The 12,250-nt window shown below is 62.8% G+C and overlaps 1 protein-coding gene across 3 annotated transcripts in view; it reads left to right on the forward strand.

The window, feature by feature from the left end:
* The first annotated feature begins 4,379 nt into the window (after positions 1-4,379).
* Positions 4,380-12,250, forward strand: part of SHANK3 (SH3 and multiple ankyrin repeat domains 3) — a 179,682-nt gene continuing 171,811 nt past the window's right edge. For all 3 annotated transcript variants that reach the window (XM_064703124.1, XM_064703126.1, XM_064703125.1), the window contains exon 1: positions 4,380-4,446. The gene's annotated coding sequence lies outside the window, so the exon portion shown is untranslated. The remainder of the gene's footprint in view (positions 4,447-12,250) is intronic.

Consider the following 12,250-nt stretch of genomic DNA (forward strand, 5'->3'; position numbering starts at 1 on the left):
GGTTGTCCTGGGATTTAGGGGAGCAGCTGGATGGGGTTATCCTGGGATTTATGGGTGCAGTTAGACGGGGTTGTCCTGGGATTTAGGGATGCAGGTGGATGGGGTTATCCTGGGATTTATGGGTGCAGTTGGACGGGGTTATCCTGGGATTTAGGGGTGCAGTTGGACGGGGTTGTCCTGGGATTTAGGGATGCAGGTGGATGGGGTTATCCCAGTTGGAAGGGTTATCCTAGGATTTTGGGGTTATCCCAACTGGATGGGGTTATCCTGGGATTTATGGGTGCAGTTAGACGGGGTTATCCTGGAATTTATGGGTGCAGTTGGACGGGGTTATCCTGGGATTTATGGGTGCAGTTGGACGGGGGTTGTCCTGGGATTTAGGGGTGCAGCTGGATGGAGTTATCCCAGTTGGAAGGGTTATCCTAGGATTTTGGGGTTATCCCAACTGGATGGGGTTATCCTGGGATTTATGGGTGCAGGTAGATGGGGTTATCCCAGCTGGATGGGGCTGTCCTGGGATTTCGGGGAACAGCTGGATGGGGTTATCCTAGGATTTATGGGTGCAGCTGGATGGGGTTATCCTGGGATTTAGGGGTGCAGCTGGATGGGGTTTATCCTGGACATGATTTGGGGGTGCAGGTGGATGTATTTATCCCAGGATTTTGGGGTTATCCCAGCTGGATGGGGTTATCCTGGGATTTAGGGGTGCAGGTGGATGGGGTTATCCCAGGATTTAAGGGAGTGGCTGGATAGGGTTTTTCTGGCATTCCTGGCATTCAGGGCAGTGTGCAGCTGGCTGTGAAGGGACATGGGCTGTGTCCCCGTGTGTGTCACCTGCTGAGAGCCACCTGCTCAGGTGTGGGGACAGCCTGAGCCAGCCCTGCACAGGTCAGTGGCAACCTGAGTTGAGCCTGCCCTGGGTCCTGACCAAATTCTGTCCCAAACCCTGCCTGGATGTTTCCTGAATCCTGACCAAATCCTGGCCCAGGTCCTGCCTGGATCTTTCCTGGATCCTGCTCAGACCTTTCCCAGAACCTGCCCAGATCCTGCCTGGGTTTTCCCCAAAACCTGCCTGGACCCTCCCTGGGCTCTGCCTGGATTTTTCCCAAATCCTGCCTGGATCCTTCCCCAGCTGGGTGCCCAGGGAACACCTGGAATTCTCCAGAGCAGGAGCTGGGAACTTGGGATACAGGGAGGGGGATTTTCCTGGGAGCTGCCAGCCCTGTCTGTGTGCCAGGCAAGATCCAGGAGGGATCAGAGGGATGACCAGTGGGATGCAGGGGGATCAGAGGGATCCCAATCCCATTCTCCATCCTGATCCCATTCCCCATCCCAATCCCATTTCCCGATCCCACTCCCATGCAGGGTCTGGCCCCATTCCCGCCATCCCAATAGGATTTATTCCCAGTAGGATTTGTTCCCAGTGCCCTGGGGCCGCTGGGATTGTCCCGGCCCCTCGGAGAACTCCTGGAATCTGGGGGACAGGGCAGCCTGCGGGGAGCGGCGCCTCCTCGGCTCTCCTGGAGGAAATCCGGGACATTTCCCCTCCTCGAGGTAAAAAACCCCAAAAAAATCCCAATGAAACCTCCGGATCCGAAGCAGGCCAAAGGACAAACCCGAGTGCTGCTCCTGAGCCGGGGGTGACAACGGTGACACAGACAGAGGAGGAAGGGACACAAATCCCTGGGAATGCTGGAGCTGTCCTGGGGTGGATCTGTCCCCTCTGTCCCTGAGCCCCGGGACAGCTCCGGTGACAAAAGGGGGGACAATGTTGGGCAGGGCTGTGGCAGGAGGGAGGGTGGCACTTGGGGACACTGCCGTGTGTGGCTTTGTCACATGCCTGAGCTCCTGCATGCGTGGGGACAGGGGAAGGGGACACAGAGGGGGAACAGGGACACGGTGCAGGGCATGGGGACACAGAGAGGGGACAGGGACACACATGGGGACACGGTGCAGGGCATGGGGACATACATGGGGACAGGGGAAGGGGATGGGGACACAGAAAGGGGACAGGGACACGCATGGGGACACGGTGCAGGGCATGGGGAATACATGGAGACAGGGGAAGGGGATGGGGACACAGAAAGAGGACAGGGACACGCATGGGGACACGGTGCAGGGCATGGGGACATACATGGAGACAGGGGAAGGGGATGGGGACACAGAGAGGGGACAGGGACACGCATGGGGACAAGGAAGAGGCATGGGGACAGGATATGGGGAGAGGGACATACATGGGGGGATGACAGGGACACATGGGGGGAGCAGGAAAAGGAGGTGAGGGGACACCGGAGAGGACAGGAAAAGGGAATGGTGACAGGAAAAGGGGGATGGGGACACGCAGGGGACAGGGGAGGGGACATGGGGACAGGCGGGGCGGGCAGCGCTGTGGGAGGGGGTGAGTCCCTCCTTCCGTGCCAAGGGTGACAGCGCTGCGAGCTGGCCCCGTGCCCGGCAGGAGCTGTGACCTTGTCCCCGTGTCCCCGCCCAGCTCCGGCACTGCCCCATTGTGTCCCCACCCACGCCTGGCCGGGGCAGTGCCAGCGCCAGCGCCACAGCCCCCGTGTCCCTCTGTCCCCGTGTCCCTCTGTCCCCGTGCCGTGCTGCCGGCTCTGTCCCCGCCCGGGTCCCGCAGGAAGGGACAATCCCGGTCCCGCCAAGGTGTTTCCTGTGCTCCCGATAGGGCCGGGCAGCGCCTCCGGAGCTGGCACTGACCCCACAGCCGGGCATTTACCCCACAGCTGGCACTGACCCCAGAGACCCCGGAGCCGGGCACTGACCCCAAACTGGCACTGACCCCACAGCTGGCACTGACCCCAGAGACCCCAAAGCCGGGCACTGACCCCAAACTGGCACTGACCCCAAAACCAAGCACTGACCCCAAACTGGCACTGACCCCAAAACCAAGCACTGACCCCACAGCTGGCACTGACCCCACAGCTGGCACTGACCCCAGAGACCCCAAAGCCGGGCACTGATCCCAGGGCTGGCGCGGACCCCAGAGACCCCGGAGCCAGGCACTGACCCCAAATTTGGGACTGACCCCAAAACCAAGCACTGACCCACAGCGTGCACTGTGACCACCACGACCCACAGCTGGCACTGACCCTGGAGCTGGGCACTGATCCCAGGGCTGGTGCGGACCCCAGAGACCTCAAAGCCTGGCGCTGACCCCAAAACCTGGCACTGACCCCAGAGACTCCAGACCTGGGCACTCACCCCAGGGCTGGCACGGACCCCAGAGACCCCACAGCTGGACACACCACATCGCCCCTGTCACCCGCAGCTGCCTGTGTCCCCCTGTACCCCCCCGTGTTCTGTCCCCACTGGCGGTGCCCCTGGGTCCCGGTGAGAGCCCCGGGCTGTCCCCAGGGTCCCCTGGGCTATCCCCGCTGTCCCTCGGGCTGTCCCTTCTGTCCCCTGTGAGCCCCGGGCTGTCCCCAGGGTCCCCTGGGCTGTCCCCGCTGTCCCCTGTGAGCCCCGGGCTGTCCCCAGCGTCCCCTGGGCTATCCCCGCTGTCCCCTGTGAGCCCCGGGCTGTCCCCAGGGTCCCCTGGTCTGTCTCCGCTGTCCCCTCGCTGTCCCCTGTGCTGTCGCCTGCCGGGCAGGACGCGGCCGGGGGCGGTGGCCGGCGGGGCCGGGTGTCCCTTCCTGGCAGGAAAGGGGCCGAGCGGAGCCGCCGGGGCCGGGAGTTTCCTGCGGGATCCGGCCCCGCGGGCGCCACAGCGGAGCGGAGCGGCCGAGAGCGGCACCGGGCCAGGTAACGGGACCGGCACCGGGGGGTCCGGGGGGTCCGGCGGCCCCCCGAGCGCGGCGCTGGGGCTGCCCCACTCCCCGGCGGGGCTGTGGGGCCGGGACCGGCGGGGCAGGAGCGCTCGGTGCCCTCGGAGGGGCCGGGGCGGTGCCGGTGCTTTGCCCCGGGGTAACCGGGCGGGTCGGCCCCGGGGTTCGGGGGGGTTCGGAGGTTTGGGGGGCACCGAGGAGGGAGCGACGCTGCTCTCGCTGCCCGGCGCGGGGGTCGCCGCTGCCCCACGCCCCCGCTGCTCATCCCGGTGTGGAGAGCGAGCTCCGCGGGTTCGGAAGTACCGGGGGACACCGAGAAACGGGGGGTCCGCGAGGGGGGGGTCCGCGCAAGAACCGCGGGTTCAGCGGGAGCTCGGGGGGGTACCGGGACCCCCGCCCGCGGAGCCGCCGAAGTTTCTCCGTGCGCCCGCCCCTTCCGCGCGCACCGGGCTGGCCGTTGCCATGACAACTCCTAAAACTGAGCCCCGCTGCCGGCGGCGGGGGCCGAGCCCGCGGGGGATCCGCCGTGCGCGCCGCTCCCCGCCCGGCCCCGCCGCCGCCCCCGCCCCGCAACGCTCCCGCGCCGCTCCCGCCCCGCTCCGCTCCGCCGCCGGCGGCCGCCGCGGCGATGGTGGCTCGGGCCGCGCCGCCCGCAGCCCCGCAGGTACCGGGAGGCACCGGGGGAGGAGCGGGGGATGCGCGGCGCGGGGGCGGCAGCGCGGGGGATGCTCCGGGGGCGGCGGGGATGGGCGGGGGGGGGGAGGCCGAGGCTCCGCTCTCCGCCGAACGGGGGCTGCGATGTGCCCGGGGCGCGTGGGCAGCCGAGAGCGGCGCGTTTGGGGGGGAGAAAAGCGGGGAACGGAGCTGGCAGCCATGGGCTCGTGCCGGGATTTCGGGGGCGGATTTTGCCGGGAATGCAGGCGGGGGAGCGGCGGCGGAGTTCGGGGGGTTCTGGCCGGGGCCTGGTGTTGGGTTTTGTGGCTCTCCCCGTTGTGGTTTGGGCAGGGTTGAGGGGAGCTCCCCTCAAAAATCCGATTTTGTGGGTGCGGGAGCTGAAGTTGCGCAGGGAGTTCTGCCCGGCCGGGCTGGCCCGGGTCAGGAACTGACTCCTGACTCCTCTCCCGGCACTCGGGATTGATTTTTGGGCAGCCCCGAGCAGGGAATTCATGGGATTTATGGCGTTTGTGGGGTTGGGATCCTTTCTGGGCCTCAGCTGATGAAGCTGCCCCCCGATCTTGGGAAAAGTGAATTTACCCCTCTCTGCTCCTCCCAGCCCGGGTTTGGGGAAGGAGATCCCAGAGCTGAGCAGGTGCAGGTCCCCTCTGGGTTTCTCCTGGATAAACTTCCCTAGAAACTTCTGTCCTCCCGTCCTGCGGGTGATGGAGGCGGCAGATTCCCAAAATTCCTCCTCAGAGCTGCTCTTACATAACCCGGGGGGCTCTTTGTGCTTCCTGCACCTGCACGGGAGCCCTGGGCGAGGCCAAAGGGGCACAAAAGGCACCGAGGAGGGGCCTTTTATTCCCGGAAAATTATCCTGGAATGCTCTGGATGGAAGGCAGTTTAAAGCTCGTCCCCATCCATGGGAACTTTTCACCCTCCCGGGTTGCTCCAGCCTGGCCTCGGGCACTCCCAGGGATGGGGCACCGCTGGTATTTTGGGTTTTTTTTTGGTGTCGCTGATCAGCCTGGAAGCCCTAAACATCCCAACCCGTGGATAATTCCCGAATATTCTCAATATTGTGGGGATTCTGGTGTGACCCCCCCCTGCCTGAGCCGCCCGTGTTTGATGCTGCGCTGCTCAATTGTGCTCTGGGGGGGGACACACAAAACCTCCCAAAACCACCCGAACCCCCCCCAAACCGGCTGCGGAGCACTCCCCGAGCCGAGCAGCCCGCCCTACACTACGGAACGTTCTGCCGACAATTCCAGCCCCTAAAAATTCCCAGCGCTGCCTCCCCCGCGCCGCACCACGTGCGGGCGGCCGGGCACGTGTGGAGCGCGAGTGCGGGGAGGGGACACGGCCGGGGGGGCTGCCCGGGCTCCCTTTCCCATCTCCTGTAATCCAGGGGGGCTGCCCGGGCTCCTTCTCCCATCTCCTGTAATCCAGGGGGGCTGCCCGGGCTCCCTTTCCCATCTCCTGTAATCCAGGGGGGCTGCCCGGGCTCCCTTTCCCATCTCCTGCATTTCAGGGAAGCAGCCCGGGCTCCTTTTCCCATCTCCTGTGTTCCAGGGATGCAGCCCAAGCTCCTCTTCCCATCCCTCCGTGTTCCAGGGATGCAGCCCGGGCTCCTTCTCCCATCCCTCGGTGTTCCAGGAAAGCAGCTTGGGCTCATTTTCCTCCCTCCTGCATTCCAGGGATTCAGCCCGGGCTGCTCTTCCCATCCCTCAGTGTTCCAGGGATGCAGCCCGGGCTCCTCTTCCCATCCCTCAGTGTTCCAGGGATGCAGCCCAGGCTCCTCTTCCCATCCCTCGGTGTTCCAGGGAAGCAGCCTGGGCTCATTTTCCTCCCTCCTCTATTCCAGGGATTCACCCCAGACTCCTTTTCCCATCTTTCATTATTCCAGGGGAGAATTTTCAACTCCCTCTCTCCTCTCCTGCATTCCAAGGAAGCAACCTGGGCTCCTCTTCCCATCTTTCAGTGCTCCAGGGATGCAGCCCGGGCTCCCTTTCCCATATTTTGGTGTTTCAGGGATGCAGCCCAAGCTCCTTTTCCTCCCTCCTGTGTTCCAGGGAAGCACCCTGGGCACTTTCCATGTTCCAGGGAGCAGCCTGAGCTCCCTTTCCCATCTCTTGGCATTCCAGGGAAGCAGCCCGAGCTCCTTTTCCTCCCTCCTGTGTTCCAGGGAAGCATCCTGGCTTCCCTTTCCCCTGTCCCAGTGTTCCAGGAAGGCACCCTGGGCTCTCCCAGTGTTCCAAGGGAGCAGCTTGGACTCTCCCTGTCCTCTCCTCTATTCCAGGGAGGCAGCCCGGGCTCCTCTTCCCATCTCCTGTGTTCCAGGGATGCATCCTGGGTTCCCTTTCCCATTTGTTATTCCTGGGTTCCTTTCCCTTTGTGTTCAGGGATGCAGCCCAAGCTCATTTTCCTCCCTCCTGTGTTCCAGGGAAGCACCCTGGGCACTTTCCATGTTCCAGGGAGCAGCCTGAGCTCCCTTTCCCATCTCTCAGTGTTCCAGAGATGCATCCTGGGTTCCCCTTTTCCCTCTCTCAGTGTTCCAGGAGCCATCCTGGGTTCCCCTTTCCCTCTCCCAGTGTTCCAGGCTCCTCTCCCCGTCTCTCCTGTATCCCAAGGGAACAGCCTGAACTCTCCTTTCCCTCTCATATTCCAGGGAAGCTTCCTGGGCTCTCCCAATGTTCCAGGGAGCAGCTTGGACTCCCCCTCTCCTCTCACAGTGTTCCAGGGAGCCATCCTGTGCTTCCCTTTCCCATCCCTTGCTGTTCCAGGCTCCTCTTCCCCTCTTTCCTGTGTTCCAAGAGAACAGCCTGAACTCCCCTTCTCCTCTCCTGCATTCCAGAGAGCAGCCCGGGCTCCTTTTCCCTCTCTCAGTGTTCCAGGGAAGCATCCTGGGTTCCCCTTTTCCCTCTCCCAGTGTTCCAGGGAGCAGCTTGGACTCCCCCTCTCCACTCACAGTTTCCAGGGAAGCAGCCCAGGCTCCTTTTCCCTCTCTCAATGTTCCAGGGAAGCAGCCTGGGCTTCCCTTTTCCCACCTCCCAGTGTTCCAGGGAAGCATCCTGGGCTCTCCCAGTGTTCCAGGGAGCAGCTTGGACTCCCCCTCTCCTCTCCATGTTCCAGGCAAGCAGCCCAGGCTCCTTTGTCATCTCCTGGTGTTCCAGGAGCCATCCTGTGCTTCCCTTTCCTCTCTCCCTGTTCCAGGCTCCTCTTCCCCGCCTCTCCTGCATCCCAAGGGAACAGCCTGAACTCTCCTTTCCCTCTCATATTCCAGGGAAGCAGCCTGGGCTTCCTGTCCCCTCTCTCGGTGTTCCAGAGGAAAACCTGAGCTCCTTTTCCCATCTTTGCTGTTCCAGAGGAAAACCTGGGCTCCTTTTCCCATCTTTTGCTGTTCCAGAGGAAAACCTGGGCTCCTTTTCCCATCTTTTGGTGTTCCAGGCTCCCCTTCCCTTCTCTCCTGCATTCCAGGAAAGCAGCCTGGGCTCCTCTTCCCCTCTCCTGTATTCCAGAGGGGAATTCTGTTCTCCCCTTCCCCTTTCCATTATTCCAGCAGGGAATTCTGTTCTCCCCTTCCCCTTTCCATTATTCCAGCAGGGAATTCTGTTCTCCCCTTCCCCTTTCCATTATTCCAGCAGGGAATTCTGTTCTCCCCTTCCCCTTTCCATTATTCCAAAGGGGAATTCTGCTCTCTCCTTCCCCTTTCCATTATTCCAGAGGGGAATTCTGTTCTCCCCTTCCCCTTTCCATTATTCCAAAGGGGAATTCTGTTCTCCCCTTCCCCTTTCCATTATTCCAGCAGGGAATTCTGTTCTCCCCCTCCCCTCTCTGGCCGTGATGGATTTGGGGTGCAGCTCAGGGATCCATATGCAGTGGGGCTGCTCCCGGATTTTCCATGGAAAAGCCGTGGCTGGAGGGTCCTTGGAGCGCTCCAGGCTCTCTGTGCACGGGAGGAAAATTGGGAATTGGGATGGGCAGAGCCAGGGAACAGGGACAGGGTCCTGTTCTCTTCCTGCTCCGTGCCCTCTGGGATGTGCCAGCTCTTCCCGGCTGGAGCTGTGGGGTTCAGGGGGAACCGTGGGGTGGAATTCTCTGATTTCCCTGAATCCCCAAATTCCATGACTCCCCTGCATCTCTGAATTCCCCAAATTCCCTTACTCCCCTAAATCCTGAATTCCCTGACTCCCTGAATTCCCTGACTCCCCTGATCTCTGAATTCCCCAAATTCCCCGACTCCCCTAAATCCTGAATTCCCTGACTCCCTGAATTCCCTGACTCCCCTGAATCCCCAAATCCCCCGAATCTTCTGAATTCCCCGAATCCCCGATTTCCCTGAATCTCCTGAATCCCCCATTTCCCTGAATCCTCAAATTCCCTGAATATCCCAAATTCCCTGACTCCCCGGACTCCTCCAAATCCCCTGAATTCCCCAAATCCCCTGAATGCCTTGACTCCCTGAGTTCCCTGAATCCCCAAATCCCCCGGCTCCACTCAATGCCCCAAATCCCCTGAATTCCTAAATTCCCTGACTCCCCCAAATCTCTGAATTCCCTGACTCCCCCGAATTCCCTGAATTCTCCGAATCCATGACTCCCCATAATCCCTGAATTCCTTGCATCCCCCGAATTCCCTGAATCCTCTGAATCCCTCAATCCCTGACTCCCCTGAATCCCCCAAATTCCCTGAATCCTCCAATTCCCCGACTCCCCGAAATCCCCAAATCCCCCAACTCTCCCGAAACCCCTGACTTCCCTGCATCCTGTGAATCCCTCAATCCCCAATTCCCCTGAATTTCCTGAACCCCCAAATTTCCTGAATCCCCTGAATTCTCTGAATCCCTCAATCTTCCGAATCCCTCAATCCCCCAATTCCCTGAACCCCCGAATCCCTGAATCCCCTGACTTCTCTGAATCCTTCAATTCCTGACTCCGCTGAACCCCCCAATTCTCTGACCCCCTTGAATCCCCAAATCCCCCGAATCCTCTGAATCCTCTGAATTCCCGAATTCCCGAATTCCCGGCTCCCCGAGCTCCCTCCCCCCGGCACGGCGGAGCAGGAGCGGGAGGCCGCAGCTAAAAGGAGCACAAAGAGTAAATTGCCACCATCCCACTCCCGGAGGCAGCGCAGCTCTGTCACCGCTGTCACCGCTGTCACTGTGACAACGGGCACGGCTCGGGGGCAGGCGGAGCCCGCGTGGGCCGGGCCCGCGGTGACACCGCCGTGACAGAGCCACAGTGGGGACGGTGCTGTGACAGTGCCACAGCGGGGACGGTGCCGTGACAGTGCCACGGTGGGACGTGCCACAGCGGGACAGTGCCACAGCAGGGCAGTGCCACAGCAGGACAGTGCACAGTGGGGACAGTGCGTGACAATGCCACAGCCATGACAGGCCACAGCAGGGACAGTGCCGTGACAGGCACAGCAGGGACAGTGCCACAGCGGGACAGTGCGTGACAGTGCCACAGCCAGACAGTGCCACAGCAGGGACAGTGCCGTGACAGTGCCACAGTGGGGACGGTGCCGTGACAGTGCCACAGCCATGACAGTGCCACAGCAGGGACAGTGCCGTGACAGTGCCACAGCAGGGACAGTGCCACAGTGGGGACGGTGCCGTGACAGTGCCACAGCCATGACAATGCCACAGCAGGGACAGTGCCACAGCGGGGACAGTGCATGACAGTGCCACAGGGGACAGCCTGACAGTGCCACAGCGGGGACAGTGCCGTGACAGTGCCATGGTGGGGACAGTGCCACAGCGGGGACAGTGCCACAGCGGAGACAGTGCCACAGTGGGGACGGTGCCGTGACAGTGCCACAGCGGGGACGGTGCCACAGCAGGGACAGTGCTGTGACAGTGCCACGGTGGGGACAGTGCTGTGACAGTGCCACGGTGGGGACGGTGCCGTGACAGTGCCACAGTGGGGACGGTGCTGTGACAGTGCCACAGCAGGGACAGTGCCACAGCCATGACAGTGCCACAGCAGGGACAGTGCCGTGACAGAGCCACAGTGGGGACAGTGCCGTGACAGTGCCACAGCGGGGACAGTGCCACAGCGGGGACAGTGCTGTGACAGTGCCACAGCCGTGACAGTGCCACAGCAGGGACAGTGCCGTGACAGTGCCACAGCAGGGACAGTGCCACAGCGGGGACAGTGCCACAGTGGGATGGTGCTGTGACAGTAGCCACAGTGGGGACAGTGCCATGACAGTGCCACAGCAGGGACAGTGCCGTGACAGTGCCACAGCAGGGACAGTGCCACCGCTCGAGCAGGGACAGCCCTGGGGGCAGCAGTGACAGTGGTGGCAGCAAGTGGCAGTGGGTGCCAGGCCAGGTGGCAGCTATGGCAGAATGTGACAGAGGGTGGCATCTGGTGGCACTGTGTGGCATCCGGTGGCAGTGCGTGGCAGCAGTGACAGTGGATGCCAGACCTGGTGGCAGTGGTTGCATAGGGTGACAGCAAGAGACAGAGGGTGGCACTGGCCAGACCTGGTGGCAGCAGGTGGCAATAGGTGACAGAGGCTTTCAGAGGGTGGCAGAGGATGGCACTGCCAGGTCTGGGGGCAGTGGAGGGCAGAAGGTGGGAGCAGGTTACAGTGGGGGTCAGAGGGTGGCACTGGCCAGGCCGTGTGTCAGTGTGTGGCCATGCCAGGCTGGGTGGCAGCAGGTGACACTGGCCTGGCTGGGTGGCAGCAGGTGACAGAGGGTTTCAGAGGGTGGCAGCGTGTGGCCATGCCAGGCCGGGTGGCAGTGGTGGCAGCAGGTGACACTGGCCAGGCTGGGTGGCAGTGTCTGACAGAGGGTGGCAGTGGGTGACACTGCCAGGCTGGGTGACAGAGGGTGACAGGGGTGACACTGACCCGGCTGGGTGGCAGCAGGTGACAGAGGTTTCAGAGGGTGGCGGCGTGTGGCCATGCCAGGCTGGGTGGCAGTGGTGGCAGCGGGTGACACTGGCCCGGCTGGGTGGCAGTGGTGACAGAGGGTGACAGCGGGTGACACTGGCCAGGCTGGGTGGCAGTGGCTGACAGAGGGTGACAGCGGGTGACACTGGCCCGGCTGGGTGGCAGTGGGTGACACTGGCCAGGCTGGGTGACAGAGGGTGGCAGAGGGTGACACTGCCAGGCTGGGTGGCAGTGTCTGACAGAGGGTGACAGTGGGTGACACTGGCCAGGCTGGGTGGCAGTGTCTGACAGAGGGTGACAGCGGGTGACACTGGCCAGGCTGGGTGGCAGTTGCTGACAGAGGGTGACAGCGGGTGACACTGCCAGGCTGGGTGGCAGCGGGTGACAGCGGGTGACACTGCCAGGCTGGGTGGCAGCGTGTGGCAGCGGGTGACAGCGGGTGACACTGCCAGGCTGGGTGGCAGTGTCTGACAGAGGGTGACAGCGGGTGACACTGCCAGGCCGGGTGACAGCGGGTGACACTGCAGCTGGGTGGCGTGTCTGACAGAGGGTGACAGCGGGTGACACTGCCAGGCTGGGTGGCAGTTGCTGACAGAGGGTGACACTGCCAGGCTGGGTGGCAGCAGGCGTCCCTGGCCCGGCCGCCCGGCTGGCGCTGGGGACAGCAGGGACGCGCTCCGGGGTAACCCGAGCAGGGAGCGGCCGATTCCTCGCTCATGAAATATTGAGGGCCCGGCGGCTCGGTGGCACCGGGGTGGCCCTGGCGCGTGACTGGGGACAAACAGGGCCGGGCGGGGACCGGGGGTGGCAGCGCAGGGCTGGGGCCCTGGGGGCACCCCACAGACACCCCCTGTACCCCACAGACACCTCCTGAACCCCACAGACACCCCCTGAACCCCAAAGAT

The sequence above is a fragment of the Zonotrichia leucophrys genome, chromosome 1A (genome assembly GCF_028769735.1).
Source record: "Zonotrichia leucophrys gambelii isolate GWCS_2022_RI chromosome 1A, RI_Zleu_2.0, whole genome shotgun sequence".
In the NCBI taxonomy this organism is placed as follows: domain Eukaryota; kingdom Metazoa; phylum Chordata; class Aves; order Passeriformes; family Passerellidae; genus Zonotrichia; species Zonotrichia leucophrys.